At 36.8% G+C, this 13,931-nt stretch overlaps 1 pseudogene; it reads left to right on the forward strand.

The window, feature by feature from the left end:
- The first annotated feature begins 1,206 nt into the window (after nt 1-1,206).
- On the forward strand, nt 1,207-2,200 carry LOC135231315 (olfactory receptor 6C4-like; annotated as a pseudogene).
- Nucleotides 2,201-13,931: the final 11,731 nt, after the last annotated feature.

The following is a 13,931-nucleotide window of genomic DNA, read 5'->3' on the forward strand; positions in this document are numbered from 1 at the left end:
ATATGCTTACATTTTGGGGTGGGTGGTGGATAGATGATTTAATCACAATTTGAGAAGTGAATTGATTTCTGATGAATTTGCAAGTAGTGATCTGGCCACTCATTCTCCTTTAAATAAAAGGACTTCTCCTGTTTTAAAAAAGTAGTTTATGAAATATTTTTGGAATGTGAGACTTGTCAATGAATTTCAACTTGTGTCATCAATGCAGTGGTATGTTTTAGTAACGACCAGGTTATAATTATTTCTAACCATCCACAGAAGTCTTACCACATTGCTCTCTGCTTCTCCTCAGACTCTTAGGCTGTGGCTGATTCTCTCATTGTACCTTCAACATGGTCTCTCTGGGCTTTCTTCCCCCAGACATATGTTCACAGCTTGTTCACAAAGCTGTCGACAATTGAGGTTCATTAGCACCTTCTCAACTTGAGTCCACATGGCATCTTTCCCTCCAGGAAATTATTCCCCATGTACCTGTCCTAAAAGGAGCAGATAAAGTCTTGGTCATTCTAGCCAAGAAAAAAATCTGCCAAGAAGTCCATCTTCTGCCTTTAAGGACACCAACATAATTTATCATAGGTCACAAAACATGGGGGATTCTTAGTCTGTAAAAGTCTTCTCTTTTAAGTCTATCACTGCTACTTTTTCATCTATATTTTTTGTTTTCTTTTTTGCTCCTTTTAAATAGACTCTCTCTCTCTCTCTCTTTCCCTCAGGAACTTAGATTAAATTCTAGTTTGCATTATTTGGGTTAATAGAAAAATGAGTAATCCAGTTCTTATCTAGTTAAGTCTTGAAAGGTGGGATGATTTCATGAAAGCATGGCAGGATGTGGTCAGGTAATGTATAAATTTTTTTTTTTTTTTTTTTTTACTATTTGGAGGCTCTTTGTATGACATCTCATCTTTGATTCACCTCTTAGAATCAACAAAGTAAACAACCACTGTTGTCATTCAGATTGTGAAGGGTATGAGTGAGCACTTTGTTTCCAGTTTCCAAAATCACTAATGCCATAATTCTGTGGACATGGACCTTGAAATTAAACCACTGTGAAATTATGGAAGAAAATGGAAAGCATTTCCAAAGACCACAGGTAAGTCTAACTAGAGAATTGTCAGAAAGACTTGGTGGTTTATCAGCCTAGAAAACCCTATGGGGCAGTTCTACTTTGTAAATAGAATTCAACTTGGCAGCACCTAATGACAACAACCTGAGAAACTCTAGTTTTCTTCACTGATCTCACTTTTCCCTTTAGATCTACCAAAAGTCAACAATGAAAAACCAGACCACATTTACTGAATTTATCCTGCTGGGCCTTACATTTCAACCTGAACTCCAAGTGGTGATATTCATCTTTCTGTTACTTGCCTACATGCTGAGTGTCCTAGGAAATTTGGCCATCATCATACTCACTCTGATAGATCCCCACCTCAAGACCCCAATGTATTTCTTTCTCTGGAATTGCTCCTACTTAGAAATTTCCTTCACAACCATTTTCATTCCCAGATTGTTGACCAGCTTGACAACAGGAAATAAGGTCATCAGCTTTACTGGATGCTTGACTCAGTATTTTTTTGCTATATTCCTTGGAGCAACAGAGTTTTACCTCCTGGCCTCTATGTCGTATGACCGCTATGTGGCAGTCTGTAAACCCCTGCATTACTTGACCATCATGAACAGCCAGGTCTGCATATGACTCGTGTTTTGCTCCTGGATGGCAGGAGTTCTGACTGTCTTATCCCCAATTATCCTGATAAGCCAGATGGATTTCTGTGCCTCCAGTGTGCTGAATCATTATTACTGTGACTATAGACCCCTTGTGGAGATCGCCTGCTCAGACACAAGCCTCTTACAACTGATAGTCATCCTCTTAGCTGTTTTGACTCTGGTGGTGACTCTGGTGCTGGTGATACTTTCTTATACACACATTATCAGGACCATTCTGAGGATCCCTTCTGCCCAGCAAAGGACAAAGGCCTTCTCCACTTGCTCCTCCCACATGATTGTCATCTCCCTTTCTTATGGCAGCTGCATCTTTTTGTACATTGACCCATCACCAAAGAAAGGAGGTAACTTTGGCAAGGAAGTGTCTCTACTCATGACCTCAGTTAGTCCCTTGTTGAACCCCTTTATTTACACCTTAAGGAATCAGCAGGTAAAGCAAGCTTTCAAGAACACAGTAAAAAAGATTGTGAAGTTTTAATAACCAGAATTTATTACTTTTAATTAATGAAAATTTTAACTAAGAAGTATTTTAGTAAGTATTTATTGTCTACTATGTTTCAAGTGGTAGGCTCAGCATTGAGAATATAAATATAAGAAACATACGTCCCAATTTCTAGGAACCTCCAATCTAGTATCATAAAACAAACAAACAAAAAACTAGTTGCTGTGGAGTCAATTCCGACTCACAGCAACCCTACAAGGCAGAGTAGAGCTGCCCCATAGGGTTTACAAGGCTGTGAGTTTTCACAATGGCAGACTGCCACATCTTTCTCCCATGGAGTGGCTGATGGGTTGGAATCCCCAGCCTATGGTTTGCAGCCTAATGCTTTAACCACTTCATTACCAGGGTTCCAAATACCTGTTGCCCAGAGGTGAGGAAATTTTCTAATGTGGAAGCCTGTATGTTTGATAAAGCCATAAATCAAAATGAAGGATTCAGAAAGAAAATATTTCTAAGATCACAATAAGCTATGTTTAATTAGATTTAATTTGAAACCACAGATAAATAATAAACATATATTTATGTATCAGTTTACAAATTGACTCCAGCTTTAGAAGAACATGCGAAATGTGAAGATAACCTTAAAAAGAACATGTAGAAACTTTTGAATTGGTGTATGTTTTGCTGTGTATATTCTGAACAACAAAAACAACAAAAAATTATAGCCAAGAAAAAAAAAAAGAAAGGAAATATGGACAAGCAATGCAACAAGGGACAAAGTGGAGTTTGTATAGAAAGGTTTTATTTGCCTTTCAGAAAAACTTAAAAGCATAGACTGGGGGAAAATCTTCAGGTATAGTTTCAAATTAAGAATATTCCAAGATAGAGTCTACCAATAGTAGGCATTAGATAGATACGATAATGACAATGATGGAAAAGGAGGAGAAAGAGAAGGAGGAAAGGAGGAGAAAAACAGAGAAGAAAAGAGTAGGAGGAGAAAGACGAAACAAAGAAGAAGAGAAAGAGGAGGAAAGAAAGGAAGGAAAGAATGAAGGAAGAAAGGAAGGGAGGGAGCAAAGAAGGAAAGAGTATAATAGATATAAAAATAAAAACTCCCCTGGCAGTCAGAAATTATGTGCCTAAGAAATGTCAGAGCTGGAAGCAGAGCCAGTGGAATTGGGAATTAAAAAATAGGGAGTATCAAGCCTAGAAGGCTTTGGTATTCTTTCAGAGTTTTAGGTGTGAAAAGCTATGAATATTGTTTAGAATTTGTTTTTGTTTTGTTTTTAAAGTTAGATAGTGTATTTATGAAAGGAAAGTCCAAAATCATTCCAGTCTAGTAGTGCTAGAAAATCAGAAGTCAAATGGAGGATAGAAAGATTGTCACACCTAGTTAAAAGGGAAATAAAATTTTAGCCCGGCAAAGTGGACACTAAATGAAAATCATGAGAAGAAGAAAAACCTTGAAGCTTTAGGTAAAATTATTAAATCGTCAATGTTTTCCTTGGCGTTCAGGAGTGCTTGATGCGTCACTTTTCATAGGAGTAATCTACCTTCTGTCCTGTTTGATATTTCCCCCTAGAATTAGTGTCTAACAGTAACTCCTTTAAAAAGAGTTTCCCCAGTTGTGTTGTAAGATCACAGGTGGGAGATTTTGAACACTGAAAAGACATTAGCGAAATCATAGAAAAAAAGAAGCTGAGATTCTCATTGCCTCAACCTACTACCTTTCTTTGTAGTTGGTAAAATGTGAGTCTAGATTTGGAAATCATCACTTTTGCAGTGAAAGGTTGTTGTGGAAGGGAAATGTTACTTAGATTTGTTAGCAACAGCAGCAACAGTCTTCTCATTTGGTTTGGGGAAGAAGGGGACTTTAGGTAGAAAGGAATATAGATTACAGGACTACCTAGACCTAGTTTTGAGCCCTGAGTTTACCACTTACCAGTTGTGTACTTAGACAAATGACTTAATAATTCAGACCCTTAATTTCCTCATCTTTAAAACGGGAACATTTTCTCTCTTCTAGTGTTGTTATAAGAATTCCAGATAATTCATGCAGATTTCTCACTTATTGCACAAGACAGGTATATAGAAATGGATATTTATTTTCCTATACTTAATGAAACTTAGTTTTTGAGTGCTTGTTTCTGCTAGGTAGAGAGAATTTTAATTCAGTTCATTCTAGGTTTTCTCAGTGAAAACCAACAAAATCCAGTGTGGACATATGGCGACAACACGTGTATCAGAGTAGATCTGCCCTCTATTGGGTTTTCAATGGCTATAACCCTTCAGAAGTAGATAACCAAGCCTTTCTTTTGTTGCATCACTAAATGAATTCAAACTACCAACCTTTCATTTAGGAGACAAGCACAAACTGTTGGCATCATGCGGGGAGCTATTTCCTAGCGAAAAACCAAAAAAAACCCAAACCCATTGCCCTCGAGTTGATTCTGACTCATAGCAACACTATAGGACAGAGTAGAACTGCTCCATAGGGTTTCCAAGGAGCACCTGGTGGATTAGAACTGCTGACCTTTTGGTAAGCAGCTATGGCTCTTAACCGCTACGCCACCAGGGTTTCATTTCTTAGTGAAGTGCTATGAAAAGTTAATTCATGAACTCAGCTCTAATGTGTGTGTTTTCACTCTAAGTTAGTTCAAGATTTTGGCCTTTGCCCTCTTATGTTGATCACAGATGAGGTTTCCATACCATCCTGGAGAAGTACATGTGTGATCCTTTGTTGTTTGTTTTTTTGGCATCCTCACAATATTAACCACACAAATCCTTATTGTCTATGTAGCTCTCTTATACCTTCAAGTATATAAATACATACTTTTTAATCTCATTTTCTAGTTCTCAGGGGGAACTTTATCAGAAGCAGAAATTTCTGCTATTAATACCTTACTTAAAAGTTTTGTTAGGAATGGTTGTTGAATATTATCAAATACCTTCCTTGACTTCCATGCAAACTTCCTGAAATGTGAGCAAATAAACCTTATTTTTTTTATTCTGGTAAATATATGCATAATAAATATATGTATTTTTATATTTGCCATTTCAACACCGTTTATATGCACAATTCAATGACATTAATCACGTTCATCTTGGTGTTCAATCATCACCTCTATGCATTTCTAAATTTTTCCATCACCCTAACTGAAGCTCAGTGTCCCCTAAGGAATGAGTCCTTCTTTCCCTCTCCCTCCCTCTCATCCCTGATAATCACAAATAACCTTAGGTCTTGCCTATGCTATATATTTCATATAAGTAGAATTATACAATATTTGTCCTTTTGTGCCTGACTTATTTCACTCATGAAATAAATGAAATATGTGATCTTTCACACATATCACAAAATTCAAACATGATGTTTTCAATTCTACTACATTCATGTAGTAGCATGTATCAGAACTTCATTTCTCTTTATAGCTAAGTAAGATTCCACTGTATGCATGTACCACATTTTGTTAATCCATTAATCTTTTGATAGACATATAGGCTATTTGCATCTTTTGGCTATTGTGAATAATGCTACTATGAATATTGGTGTACAAATACCTGTTTGCATTCCCATATATCTATAGTCAATTGATTTTTGACAGAGGTGCTATGTCCAACGAGCAGAGAAAGAACAGTGTTTTAATACATTGGTGCTGAGACAACTGGCTTTTCACAAGCAAAAGAATGAATCTGGACCCATACATCACACCGTATGTGAAAACTACCTCATATGGATCCAGGACCTAAATGTAAGCACTAAAACCATAAACCTCTTAGAAAAAACATATAGGTAATATTTTGGGACCAAGTGTTTAACAATGGATTTTAGATATGACACCAAAAGTATGAGGAACAAAAGACAAAATAGATAAATTGGACTTCACTAAAATTAAAAACTTTTGTTTATCAAAGGACTTTATCAACAAAGTGAAGAGACAACCTACAGAGTAGGAGAAAAATTTTTGGAAACTATGTATCTGATAAGGATTAATATCCAGAATACATAAAGAACTTCTACAATTAACAACAAACAGAGAACTGAATCAAAACATATGCAAAGGACTTGAATAGATATTTCAACAAGGTAAAAATATAAATGGCCAACTCTTATCTTTTAAACACTGTTAGCTGGAATTTCTGTTATTTGAAGTCAAATACAACCTTAAATTATGCAGCTAGAATTTTCTGTTTAGCCTAATCTAGTGCTCTTTTACTGAGAAAATTTAACCCATCACATTTATTTTGAGAATGGATTACTTGATTTTTTACTTCTCATTTTATTTTATAGTCACTTATCATTTTACTTTGATATTTTTTCCTTTTCCTTACTTTGCTAACTTTATCAAATTCCTCTACATTCTTCCTTTCACTCCTGTTATTTTATAAGTTTTATTATATTGTCAATTCTGATATCAAATTACTTTTCTATTCTTAACAATTAAAGGTGAATTAAGCTGTTTATATGTTCATGTTAAATAACTGTGCAATATTATCTTCGAGATAAAACTTTAAGAATACTTTTATTTCCACACTAATCTCCACCAAGCTAAGGCATGTAGAAAAGGTATTTCCCCATTATTCTCTTAACATCTCAACTCTTAAATTTTGTTGAAATTATTAAAAAATTTTAGTTTAAGACTTAAAGTACATCCTGAGAATGTATGCTTAGATGGAAAGCATAGATAGAAAGTCTCAGAGTGACTTTGCTTATGCAAATGTGCATTTCCTTAGACCTGACAGCTAAATAATTTTATCTCAGGAGGATGGGATCGATTTTTATACACAAAGTAATATATATACACAGGCAATCCCCAGGTTATGAACATCTGACCTCTGACTTACGGACAACTGGTACTTAAGAACAGACTGCCATAAATATTTATAATATTAAAATTTGAGTTAAATATAATGGTTCATAATAAAGAATACACATGCTACTTTGTGATGTTCATGAAAACATTGCTTGGTTTGAAAATGCTTCTTAAGTGTTATATATGCATAGAAAGGAAAAATATGTACTATATACTAAGACAAATGTTTGACTAAATTAAGCTAAATAAGAACCACATATGTACCTAATCTGACTTACCCACAAATTGGACTTAAACATAGACTTAGGAACAGATCTCCTTTGTAACCTGAGAACTGTCTATATTAAGTATATACAGTATTTTTTCATAGTAGTAAGTGCTCATGTTAGAAAGTCAAGTACTACCAATGCCTCTCTACAATTGTCAATGATCAAACATCAATAAAGGAGCCTGCCTCTTTATTATAATTTTCCCCTGATGGTTACCTGATGATGGAACTCTGCCAAGTTTCACTTAGTTGAATTTGGACTTGGTTTATTATGACTTTAAGGAACTATGTGCCTATGTAGCAGAGTACTATGAATATAAGTTGTTGTTGTTGTCATTGTTAGGTGCCACCAAGTTGGCTCCAACTCATAGCGAACCTATGTACAACAGAACTAAATACTGCCCAGTCCTGCTCCATCCTCACAATTGTTGCTATGCTTGAGATTATCATTGCAGCCACTGTGTCAGTGCATCTTAGTGAGAGTCTTCCTCTTTTCTCCTGACCCTTTACCAAGCATGATGTCCTTCTCCAGGGACTAGTCCCTCCTGATAATATGTCCGAAGTATGAGAGACGAAGTCTCGAAATCCTTGCTTCTAAGGAGCACTCTGGCTGTAATTTTTCCAAGACAGATTTGTTTGCTCTTCTGGCAGCCCATGGTATAATATTTTTCAACAGCATTTTCAACTGTTTTCAACGGCCTTTCTCAAGCTGAAAGAACTGAAGAAAAAATTCAAGCCTTGAGTTGCAATAGTGAAGTATTCCATAGGGAAAATATTAAATGATGCAGGAAGCATCAAAGGAAGATGGAAGGAATACACAGAGTCATTATAGCAAAAAGAATTAGTCGATGTTCAACCATTTCAAGAGGTGGCATATGATCAGGAACCGATGGTACTGAAGGAAGAAGTCCAAGCTACTCTGAAGGCATTGGTGAAAAAGAAGGCTCCAGGAATTGATGGAATATCCGTTGAGATGTGGCAACAAACAGATGCAACGCTGGAGGTGCTCACTCGTCTATGCCAAGAAATATGGAAGACAGCTTCCTGGCCAACTGATTGGAAGAGATCCATATTTATGCCTATTCCCAAGAAAGGTGATCCAACTGAATGTGGAAATTATAGGACAATATCATTCATATCACATACAAGCAAAATTCTGCTGAAGGTCATTCAAAAACGGCTGCAGCAGTATATCAACAGGGAACTGCCAGAAATTCAGGCCAGTTTCAGAAGAGGACGTGGAACCAAGGATATCATTGCTGATGTCAAATGGATCCTGGCTGAAAGCAGAGAATACCAGAAGGATGTTTTCCTGTGTTATATTGATTATGCAAAGGCATTTGACTGTGTAGATCATAACAAACTATGGATAACACCGAGAAGAATGGGAATTCCTGAACACTTAATTGTGCTCATGAGGAACCTTTACATAAATCAAGAGGCAGCTGTTTGGACAGAACAAGGGGATACTGATAGGTTTAAAGTCAGGAAAAGTGTGCGGCAGGGTTCTATTCTTTCACCATACCTGTTCAATCTCTATGCTGGACAAATAATGCAAGAAGCTGGACTATACGAAGAAGAACGGGACATCAGGATTGGAGAAAGACTCATTAACAACCTGTGTTGTGCAGATGGCACAACCTTGCTTGCTGAAAGTGAAGAGGACTTGAAGCGCTTACTAATGAAGATCAAAGACCACAGCCTTCAGTGTGGATTGCACCATAACATAAAGAAAACAAAAATCCTCGCACTGGACCAATGAGCAACATATGATATACGGAGAAAAGATTGAAGTCGTCAAGGATTTCATTTCACTTGGATCCACAATCAACAGCCATGGAAGCAGCAGTCAAGAAATCAAAAGATGCATTGCATTGGGTAAATCTGCTGCAAAGGACCTCTTTACAGTGTTGAAGAGCAAGGATGTCACCCTGAAGACTAAGGTGTGCCTGACCCAAGCCATGGTATTTTCAATGGCATCATATGCATGTGAAAGCTGGACAATGAATAAAGAAGACCGAAGAAGAGTTGACACCTTTGAATTGTGGTGTTGGCAAAGAATATTGAATATACCATGGACTGCCAAAAGAACGAACAAATCTGTCTTAGAAGAAGTACAACCAGAATGCTCCTTAGAGGCAAGGATGGCGAGACTGCATCTTAAATTCTTTAGACATGTTGTCAGGAGGGATCAGTCCCTGGAGAAGGACATCATGCTTGGCAGAGTACAGGGTCAGCGGAAAAGAGGAAGACCCTCAATGAGGTGGATTGACACAGTGGCTGCAACAATGAGCTCAAGCATGACAACGATGGTAAGGATGGCGCAGGACTGGGCAGTGTTTCACTCTGTTGTGCATGGGGTCGCTATGAGTCAGAACTGACTCGATGGCACCTAACAACAACAACATAATTCAAAGGCATCAGTTCTTCTTTGGCCTTTCTTACTCATTGTCCAGCTTTTGCTTGCACATGAGGCGACTGAAAATACCATGGTTTGGGTCAGGTGCACTTTAGTCCTGAAAGTGACATGTTTGCTTTTTAACACTTTAAAGAGGTCTTTTGCAGCAGATTTGCCCAGCGGAATGTGTCATTTGACTTCTTGACTGCAGCTTCTATGGGCATTGGTTGTGGATCCAAGTAAAACGAAATCCTTGACAACTTCAATATTTTCTCCATTTATCATGATGTTGCTTATTGGTATTGGTCCAGTTGTATTTTGTTTTCTTTATGTTGAGGTGTAATCCATTCTGAAGGCTGCAGTGTTTGATCTTTATCAGTAAGTGCTTCAAGTCTTCTTCACTTTCAGCAAACAATGTTGTGTCATCTGCATGTAGTAGGTTGTTAATGAGTCTTCCCCCAATCCTGATGCCCCGTTCTTGTTCATATAGTTTGGCTTCTCAGATTATTTGCTCAGCCTACAGATTAAATAAGTACGGTGAAAGGATACAACCTTGACACACACCTTTCCTGACTTTAAACCACAGAGTGCCCCCTTGTTTTGTTTGAATGACTGCCTCTTCGTCTACCTGTAGATACCTCATGAGCACAGTTAAGGGTTCTGGAATTCCCATTCCTTGCTATGTTATCCATAATTTGTTATGATCCACACAGTTGAATGCTTTTACATAGTCAATAAAACACAACAAAGTATCTTTCTGGCATTCTCTGCTCCAGCCAAGATCCATCTAATATCAGCATTGATATCCTTCATTCCGTGTCCTCTTCTGAATATGGCTTGAATCTGGCAATTCCCTGTCAATGTACTGCTGCAATTACTTTTGAATTATCTTCAACAAAACTATTCGCGTGTGATATTAATGATACTATTTGATAATTTTCTCACTTGTTGGGTCACCCTTGTTTGGGATGGGTACAAATATGAATCACTTCCAGTCAGTTGGCCAGGTAGCTGTCTTCTAAATGTCTTGGCATAGACAAGTGAGCACCTCCTGGGCTGCATTCGTTTGTTGGAATATCTCAATTGGTATTCTATCAGTTCCTGGAGACTAGATTTTTGCCAGTGCCTTCAGTGCATTTTGGACCTTTTCCTTAAGTACCATCGGTTCCTGATTATATGCTACCACCTGAAAAGTTTAAACATTGACCAATTATTTTTGGTACAGTGACTCTGTGTATTTCTTCCATCTTCTTTTGATGCTTCCTGTGTTGTTCAGTGTTTTCTCCATAGAATCTTTCAATATTACAACCTGAGGTTTGAGTTTTTCCTTCAGGTCTTTCAGCTTGGGAAATACCAAGCATGTTCTTCCCTTTTAGTTTTCTAACTTCAGGTCTTTGTACATTTCATTAGAATACTTTGTCTTCTCTAACTGACCTTTAAAATCTTCTGTTCAGCTCTTTCGCTACATCCAAAAACAAGTTTCAGAGTTTCTTCTGACACTCATTTTGGTCTTTCCTTTCTTTTTAATGACCTTCTGCTTTTTTCATGTATGATGCCCTTGATGTCATCCCACAAACTTGTCTAGTCTTCAGTTATTAGTGTTCAATGGGTCAAATCATTTCTTGAGATCATCTTCAAGTTCAGGTGGAATATACATAAGGTTGTATTTTGGTTCTTGTGGACTTCTTTTAATTTTTGCAGCTTCAACTTGAACTCATAGGAGCAACTGATGGTCTGTTCTGCAGTCAGCACCTGGTCTTGCAAGAAATCTGTCTTGGAAAAAAATGCAACCTGGATGCTCCCTAGAAGCAAGCTTGGTGAGAGTTCATCTCATGTACTTTGGACATGTTATCAGCAGGGTCCAGTCCCTGGAAAAGGACGTTATGCTTGGTAAAGTAGAGGGTCAGTGAAAGAGAGGAAGATCCTCAAGCAGATGGATTGACACAGTGACTGCAATAATGGGCTGAAGCATAGTAACAATTGTGACAATGGTGAAGGATAGAGCAATGTTTTATTGTTATACATAGGGTAGCTATGATTCGAAACTGACTTGGTGGCACCTAACAACAACAACAACAATTTCAACTATGGTGTTCTATCATCAGTTAAACATCGAGGGTGAATTAAAATAAAGAGGTAGACTCCTTTATTGATGTTTGATCATTGACTACTGTAGAGATATGTTGGTGGTATCTGACTTTCTAAACACGTGCACTTACTACCATGAAAAAACAGCATATACATTTAAATAATAAGTCAGTCCCTGGGTTACAAATGAGCTCTCTTCCTAAGCCTGTCCTTAAGCCGAATTTGTAGGTAAGTCAGAACAGGTAATACAGTTCTTATTTAGCCTCAGTTAGGCAAATGTTTGTCTTAGCACATAGTATATATTTTACCTTTCTATGCATATAAAACACTTAAGAAACATTTCCAAATGGAATGTTTTCATGATCATTAAAAACTAGTGACTGTGTTTGTTATTACGAACCATTGTATTTAACTCAAATTTTTAATATAATAGGCTTTATGGCAATCTGTTCTTAAGTACTAGTTGTCCGTAAGTAGATTTTTGTAACCTGAGGATTGCCTGTATATATAATATGTTACTCTATGTGTAATAATTGGTGCCATCCACCTGAGATAAAATTATTTGTCTGTCAGGTCCAAGGAAAGGCATATTTACATAGGCAAAGCCACTCAGAGATTTTCTATGTTTCCATTTGAGCATATGTGCTCAGGATGTAGTTTAACAAAATTAAAGATAAATTACAGCGGCAGTATAGGCAGTATAGAGATAGATAAAATTAAAGAAGACAGGAAAAGTAGTGAGACTTTAACATGTGATACGCGATATGCAATAGTTAAATTGAAATGAATGATGTTAATATGACTGGAATTTTGCAATATTAGTCCTGGGTTCTTTAAACAGAAGGTATATACTTTAAGGAAAAATATATTAAAAGTCTTAAACTGAAATTTTTAAATGATTTCAGTAAAATTTAAGAGTTGGGATGGTAAGAGAATAATGGGAAAATATTTTTTCTACATCTTAGCTTGGGGCGATGAGCGTGGAAATAAAAGTATTCTTAAATGTTCACCTCAGAGATGATACCCATTGCTGATGAGTTGATTTCGACTCATGGAAACCCTATAGGAAAGAGTAGAACTTACCCATAGGGTTTTTAAGGGGTGGCTGGTGGATTCAAACTGCTGACTTCTTGGTTAGTAGCAGAGCTCTTAACCACTGCCCCTCATGGACGATAGAGTATAGTTATTTAACATGAATATATGAACAGCTTAATTCAACTTTAATCTTAATTGTTAAGAATGGGAAGGTAATTTGATATCGGAATCGGAACCATAATAAGGCTTATAAAATAACAGGAGTGTAGGGAGAATATAAAGAAATTTGGTAAAATTAGCAAAAAAATAACTTCACCTTTCCACAAAAGGTGAAAACAGCCTAAATGCCTATCAGCAGATAAACGGACTAACAAAATGTGGTACATACATACAGTGGAATCTTATTTAGCTGTAAAGAGAAATGATGCATGCTACTACGTGAATGAATCTCAAAAGCATCATGTGTGGATTTCATTATATATATGAAAGATAGCATATTTCACTTATTCCTTGAGCGAAATAAGTCAGTCACAAAAGAACAAATATTGTATGATCTCACAGGAAATATCAGGAATAGAGAAGACCTAAGGTTATTTAGGATTACTAGGGATGGGAGGGAGGGAGAGGGAAAGAAGGACTCATTGCTTAGGAGACACTGAGCTTCAGTTAGGGTGGTGGGAAAATCTGGAAACTATTAGAGGTGATGACTGAACACGAGGAACCTGATTAATGTCACTAGATTGCACTTACAAACAATGTTCAAATGGCAAGTGTTTTGTTACAAATATATTTGCCACAGTAAAAAAAATAATAAGGTTTATTTGTCTTATGTTTCAGAAACTTTGGATGGAAGTCAGGGAAGGTATTTGATAATATTCAACAACCATTCCTAATAAAACCTTTAAGTAAAATATTAACAGGAGGGATTTCTGCTTTTGATAAATTGAATTAGTTTTTTTCAGGCTGACTCTCCCCCTAAGAACTAGAAAAAGAGAGAAAAAATATTTATATACTTGAAGGTAAAAGATAGCTACACAGGCAGTGAGGATTTGTGTGGTTAATGTTATGGGGACCCCAAAAGAGAAACAAGAAAGGATCACATGCACGGTTCTCTGAGATGGTATGTAAAACTCATCTTTGATCAATGTCAGAAGAGGGCAAAGAACA

The sequence above is a fragment of the Loxodonta africana genome, chromosome 4 (assembly GCF_030014295.1).
Source record: "Loxodonta africana isolate mLoxAfr1 chromosome 4, mLoxAfr1.hap2, whole genome shotgun sequence".
NCBI lineage: Eukaryota > Metazoa > Chordata > Mammalia > Proboscidea > Elephantidae > Loxodonta > Loxodonta africana.